Source organism: Vombatus ursinus, unplaced genomic scaffold (assembly GCF_900497805.2).
Source record: "Vombatus ursinus unplaced genomic scaffold, bare-nosed wombat genome assembly UNPS02012179.1, whole genome shotgun sequence".
Lineage (NCBI taxonomy): Eukaryota > Metazoa > Chordata > Mammalia > Diprotodontia > Vombatidae > Vombatus > Vombatus ursinus.
The window spans coordinates 8,612,811-8,628,635 of NW_020951957.1; positions in this window are offsets into that span (position 1 = coordinate 8,612,811).

Here is a 15,825-nt window from a genome sequence, read left to right on the forward strand (position 1 = left end):
ATACAAAAATGAAATAAACAATCCTGGTCCTCCAACTCCTTTACAGTGGAATTACATTCCAGTAAGAATTTAAGCTTCTTGAGGGCAAAGCCTATTTCATTTTTTTTTCCTTTTTTTATCTTCAACATCTAGTATGATTCTTGGAACATAGTAGGTACTTAATACTTGTTGAATTGAATTGAATTGAATTCAAATAATACAAGCGATTACCAATTAAATGCACACATGATAATTTCAGGAGAAGGCAGAAAGCACTAATACGCAGGATAGAGGATTCTTGTAGGAGGGGACACATGGGCTGAGCCTTTAAGGAATCTAAGAATTCTAAGAAACAGAAGTGGAGATGGAATGCATCTCTTTCACAAAAGACAACCTGTGCAAAAGCAGATAGGTTGGAGATGCAATGCCAAGGCTGGGGAAGAGCAAACAGGCCAGTTGATAGGATTGTAAAGTGTGTAGAGAACAATATTAAAAATGCTTTGTGAACAATAACACATCTTTGCCTGCAGATGAGGGTCCATTCAATGTCCAAGAAATATATCTTTTTAAACTTTTTACAAAGCTAAGTAGCCTGTTAAATAATGGAGTCCTCAATTTTTGCTTCCTTAGTGCCATGCTTTAACAAACCAATCTAATTGGCCTCCTGAAACATATTGCTTGATTAGGATTTCATGTAAGAAATTACTGTTCATGGTGCTGTATCCTGGATTTTTTTTCCCACTTAAAATGTCTTTTTTTTTTAACTCTGTAAAGAAGCAGGCTGTCTCTTTCAGTTTCTCTCTGTAACACATTGTGCTGAGTTGAAATAGGGTGCTGGCCTTGACTTTCTGTGTCATGCCCCATTAGCATCCCTAAAAGCTACTGCCAGCCACAATTACATCGGGTTAGCATTCATCTATGTCCAGGAGGCAGTGTCAAGAGGTGACAAGGCAGGATTCACCTTGAACTATTTACAGATTTAAACACTCTTATTTGTTCTCACATACCAATTTACATAATGGGAAAGGAAAGACAGACAGACTGGTTTCCTTTACAAAAGCCAAAGGATTCCATAGACAAGAATAAGAAATGAAAAATGCCCTGAGTTTAGAATATTCATTCCTGTATCCCTCAAAATAAACAAAGTACTCTGGGAGGAAGAAGGGCAGAAATATTTCCAAAATTCACTTACAGGGGTGAGGTTAAAAGAGCTTACGGCAATCAGCAAGACCTGAATTTGAACCCAACCTCTAATGTTGACAATAACAAGCAGCTGGTTTCATGGCAGAAAGAGCCTGGAATTGGGAAGACCTACATTCAAATCTAGTCTCAGATACTTACTAGCTGTATGACCCTGGGTAAATCACTTAACTTGCTTGTCTCAGTTTCTTCAACTGTAAAATAGGATAATAATAGCACCTAGCTTGCAGGGATTTTTAAAGGGATCAAATGAGATAATATTTATAAAATTCTTGAGTACAGTGCCTGACACATAGTTGGTGCTATGTAAATGATTAGTTCTTTTCCTTCCTTTCCCTGCTACAAGAAAGATTTAACATCGTGGATATCATGGTAGTGGTATGATGGTGGACAATGTAATAGCATCCAATAAAAGAGAGTAAAATCTAGGAAGCATTTTTCACTATGGGTCCAGGAACTAAAGACTGGGCAGTGTAGGCAGCTGAACAACTCACTAGCAACTATCTTTTGTTGTTCAGTCATGCCCAATTCTTTATGACCTTATTTAGGGTTTTCTTGGCAGAGATACTAGAATGGTTTACCATTACCTTCTTCAGCTCATTTTACAGATGAGGAAACTGAGGCAAACAGAGTTAAAGTGGCTTGCCCAGGAGCACAGAGCTAGCAAGTATCTAAGGCCAGATTAGAACTCAAATCTTCCTGACTCCTGACCCAGCACTCTATCCACTGCACCACCTAGCTGCTTTTTAGCTATACTAGGATTCTGAAATATAATATAAACAAATGTATTCTCACATTAAAGCATTTAGATTCTTTTCAATAAGATAGATAGTTGATCAATTATCTATGATTCCAGAATTATACAAAGCAAGATGAAGGAAAAATATATTCAGCTGTATTAAATCAAGGATGCTTTCTAGAGGAGGAAAACTCTGAAGAGTCATAAAAAGGTGAAAAGTAAATTACCATGAGAAGAAATGTGTGACTTAAGACTTAGGGAACAAGATTGAAACAGATAAATGGTTTGTTCTTTGGCACTCTGAATGATGGCTTCCTAATCTGGGATGACTTCATTTTTCTCTGAATCCACTTTGACAATGAGATTTCAAATGCATTTCAGCCTCTTGTATGGTTCATATAGTCTGTAACCATGTCTAACTTATTTTTCATATCTAATAGTGCTAGGGAGGATAACAATTTAGTGATTCTTAATCGCTTCCCTTAGGTGGGAAATAGCATATAGAAGGACAGGAGAAATCAAGAATTCCCTAAATGATTTGTTTAATGAAAGTTTAATTGGAACTCACATTTAATTTGATCAGTAAATTTGGATCATTAGACTCAAGTAATATCAGTAGAAGACCTGTATTTCTTCAATGTTTTTTTCTTTCTCAATCTGTGCCACATGATATGAATATTTCTACTCTCTGGGAGACCAACCTTTTGTACATGTTTCAACAAGCAACCAATTTCTTCAGCAGCAGTTTTGCTGTTTGTTGTTTCACTACAGAGTTCGACAACTTATTTATGGATTAAAAGAAAAAAATGAAACAAATAAAGGGGCCAACATGTTCTTGGTAGTTTAGCTGGCAGTTTCTCAGTGCCTTAAAGTTGTGCAGGCAGCATTGTACATTAATGGATTTTTTCCCCTAACTTTGATTGCACTTATGTTGCTATAGCTTACTATGAAGCAAGTGCTTAGGCATTCTGCTCCCATCCATCTTTTGAACATGACCAGTCTAGCAGAGCTCAGTCAGAACTAACACTGCATCAATGCTGATAGATTGACTGCATTCCAGCATCTCATTGTTGGTGATCCTGTCTTGCCATTTGAAGTGAGGCATGGTCCATAGAATGCTGATTAAACTGCTCCAAGGAGCCCGATGAATGTCTGTGGCAAGCCTCATAATCATAAAGGAGAATGTATACTACCATCACTCTGCAGACCTAGAGGAGTTTGCCACTAAGATGAAGAGTTTCTGGATACTAAATCATTTATGAAGTTAATCACACATTTTGTTAAAAAGTCAGTATTTTACCATTTCTTAATTAAATACTTACTACTTAAAAGATCATGCTTTGAATTCTGATCTATTTTAAAAAGAAGATGTGTGTTTTTGTTCAAATATTAGTATTTTAAAAGCCAATTCAGTTATCACATTACTTTAAAATATTCCTATACTTATTTTACATAACTGAGCAGCATACATGGCTTCAATAAGCTTTATCACAAGAATTCCATTATTGCTTACTTCCCACTGAGTATCAAAAGAACAATCTTTTGTTATGGAAAAAAGTGCTAGGATTTTGAATAGAAAATGATGGTGCAGTTGTATGATGATGCATTTCATGATACAATAAAGATGAGTTTATAACTGCTCTCTGATTTCCATTTTATGTTTCTCTTTCTTGTCTTTTTTTCCCAAAAAGTTCACCATTAGGGTTAAAATATTTCAGACTTGTCTCCAATAAAAAAGGGTGTGTCTTTTCTTAAATTTCACTAATGTCCACCAAACTTTCTTTATAGTTAAGTGAGGAAGAAATCCATTTTCTTTTCTATTTTACTTAAAAGCATTTAATTTATGAATAATTTTAGGCTATATGTGCAAACCTTAACTTTTTTTGGTATTAAACTTATAAACTATAAGAGATCAACTGCATCCATATTAAATACATAATTAAATTTTGAATAGTTTTATTTTTCTTCAATAAATAATTTTAATTGAGTAGTTTTTTTTTAAATCATAGAGTTAAAAGAGACTTTATCCATTCAATTAAAAATATTGGATCCCTACTATATGCCATCCACTGTGTTAGGCACTAGAGGGGTGAAAAAGGTAAAAAAAAATGTCCTGATCTCAAAGAGTCTATATTTTTCTGAAAGGAGTTTCTATCTATGCCAAATATATATCTGAAAAAGTGTGACCTCTGAAACATGTACAGGAAGTAGACATCTAGCTTTTTTTTAAGAAGGCTTGCAAAGAAGAGAAACTCACTAACTCATAAGGCAGCCCTTTCAACTTTGGGGAAGCTCTAATTATTAGAAAATTATTCTCTTTCCCTTATCTCAAGCTTAAATTTTCTTCTTTGCAACTTCCATCCATTTCTTCAAGTTTTTTTTTTCTTCCTTTAGGGACAAGAGGAATGAATGTAATGCTTCTTAAAAGTAACTTCCCTTTCAAAAGTTGAAGACCTAACTACCAAAATCTTCTCTAAATGAAATATGCTCAGATTCTTCAGACAATCCTCAGGTAGCGTGAACATTAAGCCTCAATTCCCTTGTTTGCCCTTTCCTACTTTCATTTTCCTTCATGACATTATTTGCCCAGAATTGAACACCATTCTTTGTACCATCCTAGAGAACTAATATGTTGCTGTTGTCTATCTTTTATTCTCAAAGAGGACCAACGACATAATGAGGGTGATGTCTTGACTTGTGAGTGAATTGGATTTAAGCGATAACTATTAAATAAGCAACAATAAAAAAAGAAATAGAATTGAATTTAAAGATCTGCCAAAGAGGGGAAAACCTTTTTTAAATACTTAGACTGCATTAGCTTCCATTCCCACTAAATATTGAGGACTTGATTTGTAGGCTTTACAGGGAGAAATGACAATTTTGATTTCATTCTGATTAATGTAAATAGATTTTCATTTATCTTGAATTTCCTACAAAACAGTATATTTCCATTTTATTTTGCATCTATAAATCAAGGAGATTTAATTATTCTGTTGGTATAAAAAAAGTAAAGTGGGAAATTAAGTTTCCATTAATTAATTCTCATTTTATTTTTAAGGATCATAGATTTAGAACTGAAGTATTTTTTGGGAATTATATAGTCCAATTACATAGCCTCATTTTACAAATGAAGGCACTAAGCCTTGGAGATGTTGATTGACTTGCCTAAGATAACACAAGTACTAATTAGCATAGTACCTGAGGTTTTGTTGGTGTGGAGATATCCTTCAATCATAGCAACATGATTATCATTTTACACTGTTTTATTAGTTTTCTTTTTCCTTTTTTTTCTTAAAAGTCTTGTACATTCTTTTTTCTATGTGACTTTTTTGTTATGACTTTAAAACTGTGAAATAATTTACTCATTTTGATTGATATTGCATTAAATCTGTAAGCTAGTTTGGGAAGCATCAATATGTTATTTCTTACCAGTAGAATATAAGTTGAAGGCAGACACTTTTTCATTTTTTTTTCTCTGTATCCCTGGCAATGAATAGAGAGTTTGGCCCATGTTAGACACTTAAAAAAATACTTCTTTCATTGAACTGAATCGAAACATTTTTCCTTGATTTCTGTCAAAATCAATCTGAAGTTGTATTCATTATTAAGTTCCTACATATTTGATATATTTTGTAATTATTGTAAAGAGTATGTCTATTTCTTATAGTTCTTATTAAATCTTGTTGGTAAGGGGCAGCTAGATGGTACAGTAGGTAAAGCTTGGTCCTGAAGTCAGGAAGACCTGAGTTCAAATCTGGCTTCAGACACTTGAAACTTACTAGCTGTGAGACCCTGGGTAAGTCACTTAATCCTGATTGCCTTCTAGAAAGCAACAACAAAAAAGTTATCTTCTTGGTGGTATATGGGAATGCAGATGGTTATCTGTGAAATAATTTTGTTATCTCACTACTATATGAAACTGATCTTTGTTAGTTGGTTATTTCTTTTGATAGATTCATGGTTTTTATTAATGCCATATCATCTATATGTTTAGATAATGTAATCAATCCATAAACATTTATTATCTACTTCCTATGTACCACATAGTATTACAAAGTAGCATAGGACACAGAGATTTAATATAACTTTTTTCGATTGAGAGAGCATGTAAGTGTCAGGGGCTGAACACTATGTTTGTGCTTCCTGACTCTAAAACCAACTCTCTAACCACTACCACAGGCCACCATTTTTATTGAAATATAATTCATTAACAGCTTTTGAGGGTAATTAATATTTGTTTATCTTTTCAATCTTTGTTCTTTGACTCTTACTCAATTCAATGCTTTGAATACTTTCCAATATTAGCATTGTGATTTATTAATTATCTATTTTAGTGGATTTTTACATTCTTTTTTTTTCATTTTTTTCTTTTTAAGGTTGTTTTCTCATCTTCCTCCTCCTCTTCCTCCTCCTCCTCATCCTCTTCCTCTTTGTTTTCCAAATTAGCTTCTGTCCTAGGCATCTTTATGTTTTATGATGAGTAAAAATAGACAGTTGTATTCTAAGAGACAAAGTGTAGAGGACTGATTTTTGGCAAATGTCTACTTTTAGAGGCTAAGAAGAGGAAAAGGGAGACCTTGAAAAAGGTGGTGATTGAATAGATGAGAGGAACCCAGCATAATATAGTGTCATTGAGAGCAAAGGAAAAAAGTTTCCTGGTCAACACTGTAAAATGCTGCCAAGAAAGCAATAAGAATTAAAAAAAAATAGTAATTATCCAAATGCTTTAGGCAAATGTAACACAATTAATATTATCTATTAAAATCTAAGGTTCTGGTGATAGTCTTAATTTTATGTGTGTCCCTAGTCATCAGCACAGTACTGGGCATATAGTAATTTTTTTAGTCATTCAATCATATAAGAATGAATTCTTATATGTATCACATTAACTAGATCATTACTGAATTCTTTATTTTACTTAACACATAACCTATATATTAATTTATACCAATTCATGGATAAGGAAAAAACCCCAAACCATCTAATTAAAATGAGCGAGATGTTTGAAAGATTGATTCTAGAACTCCAGCCAATTCAGACTTACCCAGACTACTGGTAAAAATACAATGGTATTCTTATATTTAGTTTCCAGTGTTTGCTTCCATTTGAGTGAAACACACTGTTACCTTTTGGTTTTTGAAAAGAAGCAGGCCAGCAGTGACTCCCCTTAAACATCATGAGGCCCTTTCTCTTTATCCTTGGATACTTTTTAGATTTCATCTCAATTATTAAAGTGTATCTTGTTTCTTTTAATTAATTTCTACTTGAATTAAATTAATTTAATTTCCACTCTAATGATAGTATGAAAAATTAAAAAAAGAGGGGTCTGGGTGTTCTATAGCCCAATGTAAATCTGGCTAGCATAGTTGCAAAACAGTTAATTCAGTTGACCAGAATCCTAAAAAAATCATGAATTATTGTCTGAAGAAGGTCAAACTGTGCACAGCATCATGACTTTTGATTTTTTATTGTCTATTACCAAAATCTTTAGAAAATATTGATACTCAAACTGAAAGATGAATTCAAAAAGCTACCTATTAGTATTTGTGTGAATTAATCAAAAGAGCTTATTCTCAAAATAAGCTCATAGCCCTTTGTCATAAACAGCTTTTGTTATACAAGTTGAATTACTTGATAACATTTTTAATAATGGTAGTTACATTGCCTAACACACTCAATCTAATCAATCTCTAATATGGAATCAAGGGGGGACTGCACATGTTTTCCTTGCCCAGCATTTAAGTTTTATTTTTATAAACACATATAATATTTATTACTTCTCATGAAAACTTTTAATTCCACTTAGTTTGCACTGTCATGTTATTTTCACCTAAGGCAAAAAAAAATCTTTTGTTTCCTTTAAAGGTATAGAAATTAGACAATGGGTATATGTATATCTACACGTTTGTCTCTTGAAAAACTCAAATTTTGGAAGGTAATATTTTTATTTGTAGGCCAACTTATTAAAAAGTATTTACAGGAAATCTGGGTTGCTTTCAAAAAGGTATGCTGTATTTGCAGCTGGCACCTGGAGTATATAACAGCTGTCCCTATTGTGTCCTTGTGTTATATTGGTGTCATCCGGGCAAGATTTCTAAATTTAAAAACATCTGTTTCACATTTAATTCCTATACTTTGATGACTTATCTGGATTGTACATTACTTTGGAGCAAGTGTTTCATTTATTATTTAACACACACAGATGTTTAAAGAAAATAGAAGCTTTGAAAATGTCAGTATGGTCTCTGCACATGTATTTGAAGAACAAGTTTGGAGAACTGACTGCAAGACTTTGGAAAGGAATCAAATTGAAGCAGGAAAGCTACGTGACATTAACCCTATCCATGTGCTATCCTAACCCCATATACTTGAGTGTTGAGCATATGCAGGTAAAAAGAAACGGTTACCAATGTTCACTTAGTATAGTTGTCCACACTGACAAAGGAAAAAAAAATGATCTTTTCCTTTGGACATTTTGAAAATTATTATTTTTATTGTTGTTTTACCAAAGCTTGTCCTTACCTAAAATACAAATTTAGTTGCAAATATTAAAAATTAACCTCCTAAATGTATAACAGTCACTGTTATTATAACAGACTCCACCAAATTCAATTCTTGTGAAGATACAGATATTAAAATATATACACATATATGTAATGACCAACAATTGACAAGGGGACTTTAAATAGATCTTTACTACAGAAAATGCCATTCCAGATGCTGAAGATATTGAATTTGAAATTTGAAAGTATCTACTATTAATGAATATGTATATGTAGATGTGTTTCTGTATGTGCATATATCTAGTCTATGTATGTGTATGTCTCACAGGGGATTCAGACATTTCGTGCAAACTGCTCAGTGTTGATATTTTAGCCAAAGTTAGTTTGAATATGCACAACTGGGAATCCCTATTCATTATAAAATGAACCACTAGAGTATTTCTGCTAAGGAATCAGTAGATAATTATCTCATAGCAGTATCAAAGAGAACAGTTGATATTGGCATGCTATTCTTGCTAGGGTTGAATGCAATCAAATGCTTTTCACCTGATTTTCAAAGGCATTCACAATTGGTAATATCTGTCAACCGATCTACAACAATGTCAATGATTTTCAAATGTGTGTTTGTCTTATTTATTTAACAGTGGAACGAGTAATTATGCATTTTATGTACCACATGAGACTTTGCTTGCCAAGTTCACATTATGGTCATAATCCGTGAAGAAGAATTTATGTTTGCATTCTTTTTGTGCTTTTTAATATAATAGCAAATATGAATATGGAAACAATGTTTTTCATGAGAAAAATGGTCTTTATTTATCTTTGATATCAGCATCCTTACTGGAAAAATGTTATTTGCTCTTCCTTGAGCTGTCCTTTGATCCTATTGTTCTTTCCTTCCTTTGTCTATTGATGGAAAGAGACTTCCACTTGCTGTTATTTTTTTTTCCAAGCTTGTCATTAAAGTATGAGGATAACACAACACCTACAGAAGTTTAGATCTTCATTAACTCCTACTTGGATAACTGAAATAGCCTCCTATATGGTCTCTGTCTATGATCTCCATTCTTCAACCTCTCTTCCTTAAGGTTTTCAAAGTGATATCCCTAAATAAAATTATTAACTATTTGATTTCCCTCATCAAAAATATACAGTGGCTACCTATTATCTCTTCCTATAGTGAATAAATCATAGAAGATTATGATATTTCAAATGGAATTTGAATGGAATTAGATACTTCAAATGAAATTTCAAAAATCAGAGAACCTGAGTTGCAATCTCAATTTTCTTTACATCTATTATATGAATTTAGATAAGTCATTTACTTGGGAATCAAATTCCTTATATGTAGGGGATTTGACTAAATTTCAACTAAGGACCCTTTTATCTCTAAATTTACAATCCTAATATTACTAGAAATTAAATATATGTGTAAACGAAAGTTCTTATCACTTTGTTTTTTAAGGACAAAGTTCTAAACTCCTCCTCCAACAACAATGACAACAACAATGCACATATCTTGCACATAGCTTTGTATGTGTGTGTGTGTGTCTATATTGCCAAAACTTTGGGCACAAGATTGAATTCTTATGTGTACTCATTTTGAAATTTCAGTATATACCTAATGTGGCATAATGAATTTACATGCTTTTCCAGGAATCTGGTGACATGGCCAGAACAAAGGATTAAAGGTGATAGCTAGCATAATCCACTGGTACTGCTGTAATGTTGGGATAAAGTATCAAAGGTCTGAAGCACTCTGGGTAGACACCCTGTGCAAAGTTTTGGAAGGACACCAATAAAACTCAGAAAGGATGAGTGTCTATGGATAGTTGTAACCTGTTGTAACGTAGGAGGGAACTTATAGATTGATTAGGTCACAGATCCATTTGAATATTTTTATGTTTACATAAAAATAAAGGTTTATAATCAGTAGAAAGAACATAAGACTTAGAGTCAAAAGACCTGGAATTGAAAATGCTACTAGACACTTAATCTAATCAATTTTTGTTTGTTTTGTTTATCACAAGTCACTTGAGCTTCCTGAGACTCAGGATTCTTTATCTGTAAATAAAAAGAATACCTAAACTACTTCAAATGATTATTATGAGGAAAATGCTTTGAAAATTTTAAAGTATTATATAAATGTGAGTTCTTCTTATTACAATCTAAAACATATTTTCTAACATTAATGTTATTATAATGATCAGGTATAACTGTGAGTAATCTAATATCAATATGTCTAAAGAACTGAACTTAAGCATTGCACAAATAGTAATGGAGAAACACATGGTGAGGATCAGTAGTCTGCACTCCATCACAGAAGAGGATATAGGACAGAGAAGTATTGTTAAGGACACCATCAGGAAAAAAATAAAAAAGTATGATTTGGTGAAATGGGACAATCATGCCAAAAATGAAGATAAACTTCTATGCTTTGCTGTTATCTAGAAAATGTGAAGAAATCCTCTGTTCATTAGATGGTTCTCCTCTGGAAGATTTATTAAAAGATGTGCACAAGAATCAATAAGGTGAGCATGCACAGAAGAGTTCAATGCAGATGGAAGCATACTATTTGCTCTCCTTTTCCATTGTTGTTTTGGTTTATTGCTTCTTTCTTGTGGTTCCTCCCATTAGTTCTAATTGTTCTTATATCATAACTAATGGGAAAATATGCTTAACATGAATGTATAGGTAGAGCCTATGTCAGATTGTATGCCATCTCGAGTTGGGGGAAAGAAGAGGGATGGGGAGAAAATTTAAAACTCAAAATCTTGTGAAAGTGAATGTTGAAAACTAGAAATAAATTAATTAATTATCCAAAAAAAAGATTTCAGACATGCAATATTGAAAGAGCGCCTATGTCACTGAACTCACAGATGTATTAGACTAGTTGTACATTTGAATAATAGCATATTTTCTAAATGACAAAGATTGACCTTGTTGGAGGGTGTAGGGGAGTAAGCCTGGGAAGACAATATTGGGAGACTAAATGAAGTCCATATTAAAGGGGAAAAAATTAATTACTGGATCATATCTGATTCATTTTTCCAGTTAATTTTTCAGTTGTATCCACCTCTACATGATCTCATCTAGGATTTTCTCAGTAAAGATTAAAAAATAGTAAAAAGAAAAGTAGTCTGCCATTTTATTCTTTAGTTCATTTTACTGATGAGGAAACTGAGGCAAGCAGGGTTAAGCAACTTGCCCAGGGTCACACAGTTAGTAAGTATCTGAGGCCAGATTTGAACTCAGGAAGAGGAGTTCTTTTTTTTTTTTTTAATTTCCAGTTCAGCACTTTATGAACTGCACCACATATCTGATATTCAAAGAAAAAATTAATTTCAGTTGACTAAAAGATTAATTCATAGCTTAATTTCTGAACATCAGTAATAAGACAAGAAGATGTGATTAGGCCTTTAGACAGTTCAGCTACAGGGAAACTGCCAGTTAGGAATTTTGAGATAACTCTCCTGCATTTACGCATCAGTATACTCTTTCAACATGTTGAGTACCTCTGAGTTAGTCATTTCCTGGTTACTTTTTCAATGAGAAAAGACACACCTGATTGATATGTTTACTGAAAATTATTCTGGAAATGGCCAATAGGAAGTAAGAATTTAACATGGGATTTTTTTTTTTTTATCCTATGAAGTAATGGAGTAACAGTTTTTCTCCTCAGTTCTTTCACCAACTGCTTTCTTCTCCATCTTCATCCCTCCACTCCCATTAGGAATCATTAATGTCTTTTTCCATGTAAAGCATGGAGAGAGTTACCATTTTTTTTTTTTGCCTTTAAAAATGAGATAGAAGTGAGGCAATTTCAAAGGCCTTAGGATTAATTAAATTTTTAGATAATCATATGATCATATTCAAATCAAACTTGTGTCCTCTATCTATATTCCTAATTATCCTAATAATAAGAAAGATTTTAGGAGTTACAAGTATCACTTCCCCATGTAGAAAAGTAAACAGTTTAACCTTATTGAATCACTTATTATTTCTCTTTCCTTTTGCCTTTTTATGCTTCTCATGAGTCTTATATTTGAAAGTCAAATTTTCTATTCAGTTCTGGTCTTTTCATCAGAAATGCTTGAAAGTCCACCATTTTATTGAATGTTCATTTCCCCCCCAAAGGATTATATTCAGTTTTGCTAGGTAGATGATTCTTGGTTGTAATCCTAGCTCCTTTTTCCTCTAATATGTCATATTCCAAGCCCTATGATCCTTTAGTTTAGAAACTACCAAGTCTTATATTATCTTAACTATTACTTCATGACACTTGAATTGTTTCTTTTTAGAAGCTTGCAATATTTTCTCCTTGTCCTGGGAGGCCTGGAATTCGGCTATAATATTCCTGGGAGTTTTCATTTTGAGTTCTCTTTCAGGAGGTGACCAGTGGACTCTTCCAATTTCTATTTTACCATCTGGTTGTAGAATAGCAGGGCAGTTTTTCCTTGATAATTTCTTGAAAGATGATTTCTAGGTCCTTTTTTTATAATCATGGTTTTCAGGTAGTCCAATAATTCTTAGATTATCTCTCCTTGATCTATTTTCAAAGTCATTTGTTTTTCCAATGGGATATTTCACATTTTCTTCTTTTTTTATTCTTTTGATTTTGTTTTATTGTTTCTTGATATCTCATAAAGTTATTAGCTTCTGCTTGCTCAATTCTATTTTTTAAGGAATAATTTTCTTCACTGACCTTTTGTGCCTCCTTTCCCATTTGGCCAATTTTACTTTTTAAGGATTTCTTTTTTTCAATGAATTTTTGTGCCTCTTTTTCCCTTTGATCAATTCAGCTTTTCAGGGCATTCTTCCCTTCATTGGATTTCTGTGCATCTTTCACCATTTGGCCCATTCTGGTTTTTGAAGTGTTATTTTCTTCAGTATTTTTATGCCTCTTTTACCAAACTGTTGACTCTTTTTGGGGGGGGGGGGGTAAGCAATGGGGTTAAGTCACTTGCCCTGGGTCATACAGTTAGCAAATATTAAGTGTCTAAGGCCTGATTTGAACTCAGATCCTCCTGACTCCATGGCTGGTGCTCTATCCACTGTGCCACCTAGCTGCCCTGTTGACTCTTTTTTTCATGATTGTCTTATATCACTATCATTTATCTTCCCAATTCTTCCTCTACCTCAATTGAGTTTTAAAATCCTTTTGGAGCTCTTCCATGACCAGAGACCAATTCTTATTTTTCTTTGAGGCTTTGGATGTAGGAGTTTGTTTTCTACTGAGTTTGCATTTTGATCTTCTCTGTCACCATAGTAACTTTCTATAGTCAGGATTATTTTATTTTATTTTATTTTATTTTATTTTATTTTATTTTATTTTATTTTATTTTATTTTATGTTTTGCTGTTTGCTCACTTTTACAGCTATTTCTTGACTTCTAACTCTATGTTAAAGTGTGACTCTGCTTCTGGAGTTGAGGGGGCATTATCCCAAGCTTCAGGTTTTTGTGAAACTGTTTTCACAGTTAATTCTGAGTCCCCAAAATTTTTTGGTTCTTTCAAGGTAGTATGATATAGGGACAGGTGTGTTTACTACTATCCTGGCTGTGCTTTTGTCTGAGCAACCACAAGCATGCTTTCCCATCCAGTAACTTTGACCAAGGTATCAGCTCCCCTACAGCTGCAAACTCTGGTGTACTAGTGCTCCACCTTGTCCTGGGTGTGAGATCCAGGACTACAACCCTGATCCAAATATGGGCAACACAACACAGTCCTGGCTCTGGTGCCTGTAACCTCTTTCTGACCCATTGCCTAACCCTCTTACTATCTGTGGGCTGAGAGGTCTGAAAATCACCATCTTGGATCCACCTCTCATTTTCCCACTTAAATAAAACATGACAAATCCTTTGCCAGAGAGAATGGTATTTGAAAACTTAAATTCCCACTATAAATGAAAGAAGCTAATAACACTATTGTATATGTTAAGAAAGATAAATCATGGATTATAGATTTAGAGCTAAAAAGGACTTAAGATGGCCAAGTAGCCCCACCACCTTGTTTTGTAGATGAAAAACCTGAGGCCTATGGAGACTGTTTCAAAAATAATAAATTTCAGTTACAGTCTTCGAATTCAGGTCTTCTAAATCCAGTGTTATTTCCAGTATTGCATGAATTACTAAACTAAAGAACCCCAGGACAGAAGCAACAGATTGGATGTGAGGAGTTGGAGAGATTGAGAAATCAAATTACAAAAAAACTAGATTGCCAGTCTGGGTGACTGTGATGATGATGGTGTCTTTCAACTCACTAATAGGAAAGTTAGGAAAAGGGGAAGATTTAATAGGAAAGATAATGAACTCAATTTTATAGGCATATGATTCAGATGTCTATGAGACATTCAATCTAATATGTTCAATAGGCAGTTGGAGATAAGAGGCTGGAGGTTAGGAAAGAGGTTAGGGCTGGATGAATATATCTGAAAGTAATCTGCACAGATATGAAAATTAAATACATGAGATCTGAATAGATAACTAAATGAGACAGTATAGGGGAAGAAGAGAAGCATTAATATAGAGATTGGGGGGGACCCACAGATTGGCAGCATGATCTGGATAAAGGATCAATAGAGGAAACTGACATGTGATCAAACATATAGGAGGAAAGCTAGAAGAAAGGAGTGTCACTACAATCCAGGAGACAACAGAGTATCAAGGACAACAGGATTGTGACAAGTGTAAAATACTGCATAAATGCTAAAACAGATGAAGACTGAGAAAAAGTCTTTAGATTTGATAATTGAGGTCATTGGTAACTTTAGAGGGGACAGTTTGATTTGAATTATGAGGTTAGAAGTCAGACTCCAGAGAGTGGGAAAATTTGATTTGAAATAATTAAAGTGAAGTTTTGGAGAGGAGGTGGCAGCAACATGAAAGCTAGTTAGGAAGTGGCTGGGTGTCAAATGAGAATAGGTGGATCAAGAGCCTTTATGTCATGAGCAACTAAGACAACCACCAATCAGCATAATTCCCTAAAGCCATTTTCAGTAGTATGAGAAATAAAAGTTCTGTGTCTTCCAGGATGTTGACCTGAAACTTGTGGTGTGAAAGTTGATGAGGAAACAGCTAATGGTGTATAATAATATATTGAAAATCCTATATTTTACTAAAAAAATACACACACACATAAAACCCCAGGATTCCTAGTTATAAAGGGGTGGCATATAAAACACTTGAAAATAAACTCATAAGGTACAAAAATGCTGCATTAATTCAAATGAAGAAGGAAAATATCAAACCACTTTATCATCTTACAGGCAAAAAAACTCATAGGAAAATTGTAGGCCATTTTTGGAAATTGTATTTTATAGGATGGATTGTTACTATTTATGTACATGTACATCTATACACATACACCTATACATACATATATGTATTACATGTGCACACATATA